Raw genomic sequence first — 12,040 nt, 5'->3', positions numbered from 1 at the left:
ATGTTTTTGTTTATGTTTGTGATACCAGGTTTTACCTTGTGGTGGCGCTGCAGGTGAAATCTGTAGCTTGTTTCTGAGTAACAGTAGATAAAGGAAAAGACTGAAGCTACGTACACACTTCCAATTATTATCGTTGGTAAACGAACGACGAACGATCCTGCATGATATCTGCGAACGATCGTATAGCACCGATCCTGTACATACAGATAACGACACGATCGTTCGTAGATATTGTACACACAATAGATGCGATCGTTTGAACGATACAGGAAGTTACGTGCACCACAGGAACGTTCGTTCATCACGCATGCTCAGACCATGGACGATCAATGAACGATCGTACACACGAACGATGGTCAACGATTGTCGTCCAATCCGATCCGCCGGTCCGGTCGTTCATTTCCAAGGACTTTCCTCGTTCGTCGGCGTCGTTGGTTACTTTTTTTACGAACGATTTTTGCCTAATCGATCGTTCGTCGTTCATTTTGAACGATAAAAATTGGAAGTGTGTACGCAGCTTGAACAGAGATTTATGATTATCAGCAAAATGCAGCAAAAACTGGAATGCAATGCATGTATGTCGGCAAGAACCGTCAGGATGCCAATTTAAAAAAATATTGATGTGAATGGGAACTGAATTGTGCATAAGCAGATTGGGTGAAGGCATTAAATAGAAGGCATTAAAGTGAAGGCATTAAATAGAAGGCATTACTTTTCCCTAAATTAGCCACAGTGATAAGGTATCTAAAAAATGAAGTATAATTACAGCTGATAACATTATACTGAAGCTGTCCTACCTGTAAAGCACCTGTAATTCTGTAAATATTCATACATCCCTGCTAGACAGTCTGTGCTTAGACATTAAGGGATCAGCAGATACACTCCCCTCTGGTTGCATCATCCTCCCCTCCAATCAGAATGTTTCTTAATCACATACAGCATGCTTGATTGGCTCCCAAACTGCATTTCTTTTTTCCAGCCTAAAGGCTGCTGTACATGGGATTAATAATTGCTTAGACTGATTCACATTCAAGTCCTTTTTAATAACCTTTTTTTACCCATGATTCAAGCAATGAGCTTCTGCAGGTGAACGTCAGAGCTTGTACTCATTGGATCCGATGGATATGGTTATGTAGATTAGTAGATTATGTAGATTAGATTAGATTAGACATCTCAAAAATATTTTGGGAAACTAAACTCAAAAATGCACTATCCAGTGTAAAGCCTGTTTCTATACATGTTGCAGCCACAAATAGACTTAGGAACCAGAGAAAATTAGTTATATCATCAGTGCCATGCAGTGGATGAAAATGATCACCATGGATCTTGAAGAGTTGATGGTGAAAATAGCGGCATTGTTAGATGACGGTGACATGTTTCTGGATCTGTTATTGCTAACGGGTGTATACAAAAAGGTTAGTATGTGCCTTAATCTCCCTGGTGGTATGAATATTAAGTATTTTTGAAATATGTAAAAGCAGTACATTTAAAAATACTCAGTATTTTCAATTTCCTGCCTGCTCCCTCCTCTCAGCCACATGGCCCCAGTTGGCATCTGATTTCCCTGGCCTCGCGTCCTCAACGTTCACATGCCAGGGTCGCAGATGCCGGTCAGACATCGCTAGGTTAAACAGATGCCCGGCCGTCATCGCCAGGGGAAGAAGATGCTGATCATCTCTGGAGGACACCGCGGGCACCACTTACATGGTAAGCTGTTTAAACTCCTCTGAAATTCCACCCCGATTGTGGCTTGGGGTTACTGCTTTTGGTATTGATAATTTACCCCGAGCCACACTCGGCATTACCGCTAAAGAGGTTAATTAGCAAGTATGATGGACATAGCAGGCGCAGTTGCTCCTGTGCATACTTGTCGATTATGGCAAAAGCTCACCCACATCAGAAAAAATTTAGTTATTCTTTAATGAATGAATGAAGTGCATGTACAAGAGCTATCAGTGCCATATTTTTTGCAGTTAGCTCCAAAAACAAAAATGCTGGGTTCCCACTATGAGTGTGTGTTACATTTTTTTAAACACCTTTTTGCTACCTTTACATTGGCATGCATTGCCTTAGTGAAGTCCATCAAACTGAATGGATTGTCCAAGGTGCAACCATTATCAGAAAAACTGTCCATTGTGCACTTTTGAAATTCACACCAAGGCACAGGAATGTATTGCCATGTGTTGTCATGTGTTGCATTGCAGTGTGCAGTAAGGTGCTTTTGGGTTGTCAAAGGAACCAACATCCAGCACACCAAGGTACATAATGTAAATTTGTATTGTATAAACGCATGTACTATCACAACACAGCCATAATGGTTTTATCTTGTTCCACCACACCCAGAGAAGTCTCTTGTGTTTGCTTTTTCGATAGACTTCCACAGATGTTTACATAGGACAGCTTGCCAAGAACTCATGGGTGAGATCAAAAGATAAATAGGCAGTTAAAAGAAATTATTTTACAATGTTCTCACAACACATAATTTTGATACCAATGGAGTTTGTGCTTTTTGTGGGTTCAGGAGTCTCCAACAGATACAAGCTCCAAATTCCAAACATCTTGTTTCTATTACCATCCTCAAGAAAATGAAGGGTAGCTTTGGTGACATTAGATTTTACCACCTCTTCAAACCTTTCCTACAAATACAGTGAAGTGAAGTTTATAACCTGCAATCTATCTTAAAATTATTTTTTTTTATCACTTTGCTCATTTGATGAAACTCAATGGTGAAATTAAAAATTGATGGACTAGAGTAGTAATATGTGACACAAAATATAAATCTCTTTCTCATCAGCTGATTTTACTGATTGGTTATACTAAAAAAAAAATTGATAAATATTTTTGTATCTGCTGGGTAGAACGGAAGGGGAGTACTATAGAGAATCATTTGTGTGAAAGCTTTGAGTCTCATGGCCTGCTAACATCTCATCGAAAAATCATCCAGTCCCACAGCATTTGCAAGGTTACACAAGAGAGACAAGTACAATATATATTATTGCATAGAGTATATAATCTTATGAAACAATTTTGATTAGACTAATGGTATGTTGACATGGGCCCTGTACCATCTGTGGATGGGTTTACTATGTTAGTGCATATTAAAAAATGGGTGAAAAAGCACTCATCTATTCCTTTTATGGCAGAAGTGAACTAAAAATATATAGGAGATATTTCACTCCCAGCATGTGATTGTAACCACATGACTGGATATGTGTCGGTGAGATCTCTAATATTTTGTCAATTGTACCAAAAGCTTTTGGTTGAACTACAACTTTGTAGAAGTATTCTCATTTCTAATGGTCATTATCAGACTAGGGTCAGCTTTCTAGCTTTTCCCTTACTTTGGAAAGATTTCCTCACACTTTCTATTGTGTCTACCTACAGGATAGAAATAAGGGAAATCTCCCAATGCAAAATATATGTATATAATAAATATTCCAAATAATATTTTTGGATTTGGACATTTATTAACCATCACTATATTTTGTTCTGCATGCATTAAACATCATGCATAATTCCCTCAATTTAATTGAACCAAGGACCCAAGCAACCCTAATTACAATCATTAATCAAACTGCCCCTCTTAAAATAAAATAAATGCATTAAAAAACTTTCAAAATAAAATATGGAATTTGCCTTTAACAGGTAGAATAGTTTGAAAGCCTTGTTTTATAGGGTAATATGCAGTTCTATTTATTTGTTGTTATTTTCAGTTAGGGATATTCTAGCGGCATATTCCCATCCAAATTATTTGCTTCTCGCAGTCACATCCAGGATAATCACTTCCTCATATGTCCACATGGCAGGTGGACGAAGCAGTGTTGTCAGGATTGATGGATTGGTAGATTAAACCAAGCATGCAATATTATTTCTTTGCAAGTTTGATTGATGCTCCTTCTTGCCACCTGTGACCCATTGCAGAACATCTGGGATGGGAAAATATCATGTATCCAATGGCCTTGTTAGCAGTAAACATTATGACATTCTAAGAAAAGTTCATGAAGATGGAAGTCTTAAGTGCTGATTCAACGTATATAGGATTCTGAGTATGAGTTGGGTAACAGTATTCTGAACTAGGAAATTGCCAAACACTGCATGGTTAAATCACACATAATTCTGAAGAGCTTTGATTTAATGCCAAGATGCTGGCACCCATCACATCATAACGCGCTGTGAATTTATTCCTTTATAAATTAAAAATAAAAAAGAAAGGGTAAAAGGTTCATGATTTTTGTTACACTTGTTATTATTAGCTACAATATAAGCCAGAAAAAAAGTGTAACATTAGTATAATATTCCATTTTCTATAGCCATTCTTTTTCGCTAATTTAAAATATTTTTAAGTATCATAGCAGCACAGTACAGTTCATCTCTACTTGTTTTTAAAGCAGATATAAATATTACTATTCTGTAGATCATATAATTAAAAAAAAACATTTTACTTGTTTTTAGTGATTCCAGCCTTGCAGGCCTGGGCTGTGGGAGGTGGGAAGTTGCTTAAGGTTTCCAGTGACATGTTGTGGCTGATATGTGGCTAAAAAAGCTGTCAATCAACCAGCTCACATTTATGTGAGCTCTGTTATCATTGTTTCCCTTTGTTCAGCAAATCATTGCGAAAGGCATCTGAGGACAGTTGTCCCTGGCTGCACCAGCTGAACCAGTGACAAAAGTTTTGCCCAGATAGACAGAGCTCTTGTCATTGTGAAGAGGAGAGAAGCCATCTAGGAATGTGCAAAAGACAGAAATGGAATGGCCATGGGAGAAGACATCACTGGACCCTGCAAATGTATGCATTAGTTAAAAATGTTTTTAAAAGTGCTATTTATTTATTTCCAGAGATAATTTGGCCTTTTCTGGGAATAGGTAAGCCCCCTGAGTACCCCTGTACACACTCCCAATATGAAGGGCATATATCTGTGGGCTCTCTTATTAAAGAGGGCTTTCAGATTTAAAATAACCCCCACCACCTGTAGACTCCCTCAACACAGGAGTTATGTTGTGTGGATAAGATCCTTTCCCCTTCCTTAAGATGTACTAACGCTGTTCCCACTATTTGTGACTACAGTTGATTGTACTTATGTACATGTGTTACTCATACAACATATGATTTAGTTACAGTATATCACATGATTTTTGCTCTCTTGAATGTTTTAGATTATATGGTAAACTTTTTGTCTATTGCATTATAGACTGCTTAACAGGTTGTGTTTTCCAGAAGCAATTTTGGGAGAAACATGTAGAGTAACATATATCAAGATTTATTTTATTGAACATAAGTGTCCTTGCACTATCTGCATCATTGATGGGCAAGTCTTTTAGATTTTACTATATGTGTTATAAATACAAAGTGCTATGTTTTTACTCATATGTACCTTAAAATTGCCAGGTTGCTTTTTATTTTTCTGCACATTATTTTTAGGATGTGGTACCAATTTTAGACCTAGCCTTCATAGTGTACACAATGCCCCTGATTCATCAATAAAATCGCGGTCCGCGGTCCGGACTCGAGTGTGCTCGTACACGCGCCTCCTCACTGCCAGCCGCAAGCTCGCCAGTGTAAAGCTGCCGGAGATGCGCGGCTCCGGCCGCGAGCTTTTTTCAGTTGCTGAATAGCGCGACAGCGTACTATTTCGGATCGCGAAAACGAATGCGCGAGCGATCATCCGATTCTGCTTGATGAATCAGGGGCACTGTTGTTACCTAATCTAAAACATAATTTTGCTTAAACCCTTAAATCTCTTTGTCTCACTCTAGGTCCTGCATAAGATTGTCTCCCAACCCCTAAATCGTCTCACCTTTAACAGTCGATCCGTCATCACTTCTGATTTGAAACCCCTTGTTTTGGAGCTTGGACACCTTATTACAGGATCTTACTTATTCATTTTAAAATATTTCGTTGAAGGCACTGACCTTTAGTGATGTGGGCATTTGCTACTGGAAATTACTGTTGGCGTCTCTAAAAGTTCATGTCTGCAGCACTTGTTTATGGTTTCTCTTTCAACAAATAGTGCCACAAATGTTTGTTAAGTCATAATCAGTTAATATACTTTTTATCATATTCCACACCTCCTATTAATGAAAAAACACATGTTTGCATACAAATAAATGATAGCTAAGCACATCAAATCCATGTTGGTGTTTGGCGTTTTGAGACTAGTAAATGTGTTATTCACCGAAGTGGAAAGGGGAAGTGAAATCTGGAAGCAAACCGAAGCAGCAAGTATGTCCTCTTAAACTCTGCAGGAAATAACATTCTGAAGAATACTATATTGATAGACTTCAGATCCCTCTTGTAAAACTTGAGCTGGATCTCTAATATGTGTGTTGGTATAAATTAAGATGTTTTATAGAAATATTTTTTGTTAAATTATTTGCCATCCACATTAATGTGCCTTTAAAGAGAACTTGTGTCCAGACTATACACACTAATGTATTTACATCTTCTGTTGTAAGTTCAAGTAGTAAAACACTTTAAAACAAATCTTAATTGACTTCTGTATCTATAAGCATTTATAGTTTAACTGCACTCGTTACTGCATCTCATGGTAGTGCTTGTAAGATTGGTTGGTGCCCTAACACAACTTCCCAGCTGACCACGTGCTAGGGTGTGCATGAAGAATTAAAAGTGCAGGAACTTTTTTCGGGACTGCCTCCTGCTAGACAGCCTATTCAAATAAATGAGTTGCGTGACCCCATCACACGGCAGCCCACAGCAAGTCTATACATTTTCAATAAATGTAAGCACAGCCTTAGAAAGATTGAACAATTTCAGATTAGAAACAAGAGCTGGGATTACAGTGCTTCTCTTGATTTTATGGAAATCACAGCTTCTGTTCTTTTACAGTAGAACCTTGCCAGTGATGAAAATATACATATAAAGTGTTTCTAACCAGAAACTGGTTACTACCACGCAATACAAGCAGATAGAAAGGTCATATTTAAGCTAATATTTAGGCTCTTTTACTGGTTATTGAGAAAATGTAATTGTTTTAAAGTCTATAGTCTTCACACTGGTTCATTTTATGTTTTCATATACCTGGTAATAAAACCCTCTTGGGATACGTGATATAGACCATTTATAATACTCCTTTGCCACAAAGCGGTCTGCATACAATAGACCAAACAGCACACAGAGAAGCATCAAATCTTCTAGAACAAACATTAGTCAGAGTGGTAAGACAAAATGTAACCTTATGGTCACAGCTATATATACTAAATTTGGAGATGAGCCAACAAGACCTAACAAGCGAAGCCCACCATCTCTACCTTGAATGTGATCTACAGCAGCATAGGGAATTTAGTCAAAATCAATAGCAAGATGCATGCAGCAGATTATGGGAAAATTTGGAAGGAATTCCTATGACCCTCAAATGGTTATGGTAGAAAAACAGTGAGGGTCCTTGAGTGGCCATTACAATGTCTTGACCTAACCTAAGAAATGTTGGGTTGGTTTCATAGATTTAGCTCATGTTGGCCTAACAAAACTATTGCAGGATCTGGTGGCTTTTTTGCGAAGAATTTAAGTTTTACCACATGCAAAAATAAAAGGCCTTGATCACAACAGTATCAAAATACTGCAAATCATTAATCATGCCAGAAGAAGCATGGATGTGAACTAAGGCTATGCAAAATTTTGAACTGGACGGATTTAAAATGTCTTATTTTGTTCAATCATTGTACTATTTTGTGATGTTTAATGGTTTCTTCTAAATCCTATTAAAAAATGTTTCTGGCCTTTATTCTGCCAGTGGAATGCAAATTGATAAGTACGGCTATATGGTCACGTTAGCAAAGCACATAACAAAACGCAAGAATTTGTACAGTGAAAACTGTTATAACTGAGTATGTTCTACTCATATTCTCATAATAGAGATGTAAAGCAGGATTGGAACATTTGAAAATCTGATATTCAAGGAAATGTTCAGTTTCAAGGATGTGTCAAGAATGTCTCTGTTTTATTATTGTATTACGGATGAACCAGTGGGTTTCATCAGCAAAACAATACTATATAATTGTTTTAAATAGAAGTCATTCACATAGTCTCTACTAATTATTAAAAAAATATTCAAAAATTGTTTAAAAATCAAGGCAAAGTGACTTTAAAGCCCACTCAATGACACACCTATACTCATGTTGCACCTATACCCTTCTTAAAGCAGAACTGTACTAAAAATACCCCTTCCCTACTTCTGCAGAGCCCATTCTTCCTCCATACCTGGTCACCCAGGAAGCACCCATTGCAACTTCTTCCTTCTTTTGGCTACGTCATTGCGAAATCAGGTGATATAGCTTGCTGTAAAAAAGAATGCCAATCTCACTGCTCAGTGCCTGTAAAAGCCTCTTCTGCACATGCCTGAGATCTGTCAGCCCAAAGCTCTGCGCTCCAAATCAGTCTTTACCTGCTGCGGTAAACATTGGGTGGTGGTGGGGGGGTAATCAAGGTAATTTTTACCTTATGTAAAAGGGTTATCTTTTATATAAATTCAATTTTGGTTATAAGTCTGCTTTCAGCTTGGTACCATGCCAGATGATTGTTGCCCAAGACAAGTGGTTGTGATCACCTTGGGTGAAAATCTTTCATATGTACTGCAATGCTCTGGTGTCATTTATTGATCCACCGTGGTGGATTGATGAATGATAGGGTGGGGTGCCTGAATGTTTTTCAGGCACCCCACTCCTGCCTTTACCATTCATTTCCCCTTTTACCACAGGAAGCCCAATGCTCTTACTACATATAGCTTGTTAGCAACCCATTACCAATATGTATGGATGTGCAGAGATATGAAAAAATGGTAGGCAACACATATAGACAAAGAAACACCTGGCCAATACAGCTCCTGGCATTTACCCAATTGACCCTGCAATCAACATATGTATCTTGTGTTTAAAATATAATATATGAATATACAATTGCTTTCTGTATGGTACATATGTAGCAGGTGATAGAGGATGAAACCTGAAATAATAAACCAGAGTATCCAGTGACTATATTTTTAGTTGCTTTGCTGTTGTCACTTTTTCTTAATACACATCCTCCATTCGCAGTGATTAATTGTTAATGCCCTCTAAGCATGGTGTGTAAAACACAAACCCACAGATCCAGTCTGTTCAGTATGTTTTCCTCGATGTAAATATATCAGAAGACTGTGACTCATAATTTTACTATGGCTCAATAATGCGATGGTTGCAACATAGAAACTGTGTGTGGAACAGCACAATCTGCTTGGCATGCCGGGGATTTCCCAAAAGGTTGATGACAGGGTGTATTGTCTTGAGTTGCCAGCTTTCATATAAGCCTCTTTAAATGCTTCACAATTTTGTACATGAAATCCTGTTATTTATTGGGAATACAGAATGTATAGGTGTGGCTTTTTCTTGTCTCGTGTGTTTCAGTGGTGAGAAGTACAAGCAATGCATTTACTAGCTGACTCACCTTCCAGTTTGAGTTCATGCATGCGGGTCACACTAAAAACCAATACCCTGTCACATTAACACTCAACTTGACAGCCTATGAGGGTGCTAGTTATATATAGAGATCCTCTCTCGCAGCATAGGCTTACCTGTGAAGATCATCTGTGATTATTCCTAAACATGATCTCTGAAAGTTCAATAGCTGGCAGTTGTTTCTGTAGAGCTGAGCAAGACTAGAAGGAAGTCAATCATATATTTTTTTTATTTAATTTATTAATTTCACATGCTACATTTATTCTGGGGTTCATTTAATAAAACAACAACAGAAAAGATTGGAAACTATTTTGGAGAATATTATTAATGTGTGGTGTTTCCATTTAAATTTCTACTTTAATTTTCTAACAGAGAATAACAAACCAAAGCAGCTGGGTTACAAAAAAGCTACACTTAGATTTTTCAGTTTTTAAAAAGTTTCTTTAGAAGATGGTTTAAAGTCAATTATATATATTTTTTGGGGTAAGGCTACAACAGGTTTATTTGATAGGGCAAAAAACAACAACATCCCAATTTAATTGACTACGTTAAACCTTGTTATACATTTATTGGACCAGAGGAAGTTTTATATTTCTACTATGAGCTTGTTTATTTGGCAAAAACTTTGTCATAACTTAAGAAACACTAACACAAACAGAATATTTGGAAGTTGTCTTTTTTTTTTTTTTTTTACTAATATTAGTTTTAAGAAAAGTAGCATTCCTGTAAGGGATTAAATGGGGTAATTAGGACTGATTAGGGCTAACAGATAGGGTTAATTATAGAATAAACCATATTGCAGTTTATTGAAAAAAAATTTTTTTTTTGTTTTTTTAGTTTCTTAAGCTGGAACATCTTCTGTCAGGTGCTGAAAGTGGAACATTGTAAATATTTCACAGGTGTAATAAGTAGCAGTGATCATTCAAGCAAAAGGCACAGATACGGAGGCGAGCCTGGGTGGGTGTACAATCTCATACAATGTTTCCCTTCAAACCCATTGTCTTATGTGAAGGTTGTTGAGGCTTTAAAAAAATCTCAGGCAACATAAATATAGTGTAGTATAAAAAACAATTGGTTAAAACAGTGGTTGGCTGGTGTGGGTTACTGCATTTTCCACATTTTACTTATAAAATAAATTAATTATATGTTTATACCAGTTTCTGAGTACATTTTCACACATTTATATTATCTCCACAAAACAGCAATCACATTTTAAATTATAACAGAATTGTTTGAACTTGATTGGCTTTTTCATTGTAAAAAAAAAAAAAATAAAGATTTTGTGGCTGAAATCCAAGTAATAGGGGCTGCACAACGCACCTATAGAAGGATGTATCTGGAGGGCAGAATTATTGGAAGCAGATGGTTTTCTCATTTCCTTGGTCTTACAAAGTTTTAACTTTAGAGAGTTGTGATGTAAAGCTGAAAAATATTTGGAGGTATATTTAGCCATTTACCTGGGTTCAGCTGTAACAAGGTTACCAACATTTGACAACTTAATTGGCTGAATATCCTGGAACATAATACTAACATGGAAAAAACAATCTTGTTTGGCATGTTCCTTCCTTCCTGGGGTGCAGTGCCCTCCATTTACAACCCCTACTAATTGAGAATTTTCCTTGGGATATACCATGACTAGAAGCAAAATAGGCGACTATGAACTGACATATAACATTTACCAAAACCCAGATTTGGAAACATACTACCCACATGAAAACATAACAGATATCAATACATAATTATTTGACAAACCATATTAAACTTAAAATCACAATTTGATATCACAACAATGTCCTAAATGCAGCTGGAGCACATTACTTTTCGTCTAGTTCTTCTTTTACACACTTTTTATGCATGGTTTGAGTTGGACATTGCATTTCTGTGCACCAGGTACGTGATATATGATTTATTGAGTATGTTTTGACTTTTGTAATAATGAAGTGATCTAACGTGGCCATAAAAGTTTACATTTGCTTTATGGTATCTATCATGGTTTGAAAGCTCTTTCAGTAAAGTTCATGCATGTTGGTAACATATCTTCAAGCATTACAAAATGGATAGGACCAACTTCCTAACAGCACATTCAAGTTACTGTGCAATAAAACATATTGGAGCACACCATGGAATAAATATTCTCCCCAGTACAGGAGGGGCCTTATAGGATTATGCACAGTGTGTAGGTGTGTATCAGGGGGTAACTAACTCATTTAAACATACTGGGGACTCCAGTATATTTATTTAAAATAACATATAAAGCCTACAGATGCTTGAATAAGCCTAAATATATTTTAGGGCTGTCTTTTAGAAAATGTCTTATTTAATGTTGACCTTAAATCTGTGCATGCATAATTTACTACTAATGATCCAGTTCTCTTACCTTTAAGTATCTCAGGGTGATGAAGTGACTGAGTGACATATCAAATGTGTTAGACTTAAAGCAACCCTATGGGACACCTGCTCTGTTTCTGCACTTGAAGGTAAATAATATCTCTGTGGGTTTATATGTCCAGACAAACAGCTGAACCACTGAACTAAAAATTCCCTGCTGTGGCAACTAATGTCCAGCTACTTTTAAACAATCCCTTACAAAAACTCC

This window comes from Pyxicephalus adspersus, chromosome 3 (assembly GCF_032062135.1).
Source record: "Pyxicephalus adspersus chromosome 3, UCB_Pads_2.0, whole genome shotgun sequence".
Taxonomy (NCBI): Eukaryota; Metazoa; Chordata; class Amphibia; order Anura; family Pyxicephalidae; genus Pyxicephalus; species Pyxicephalus adspersus.
Note: the sequence above shows the minus strand (reverse complement) of the source record.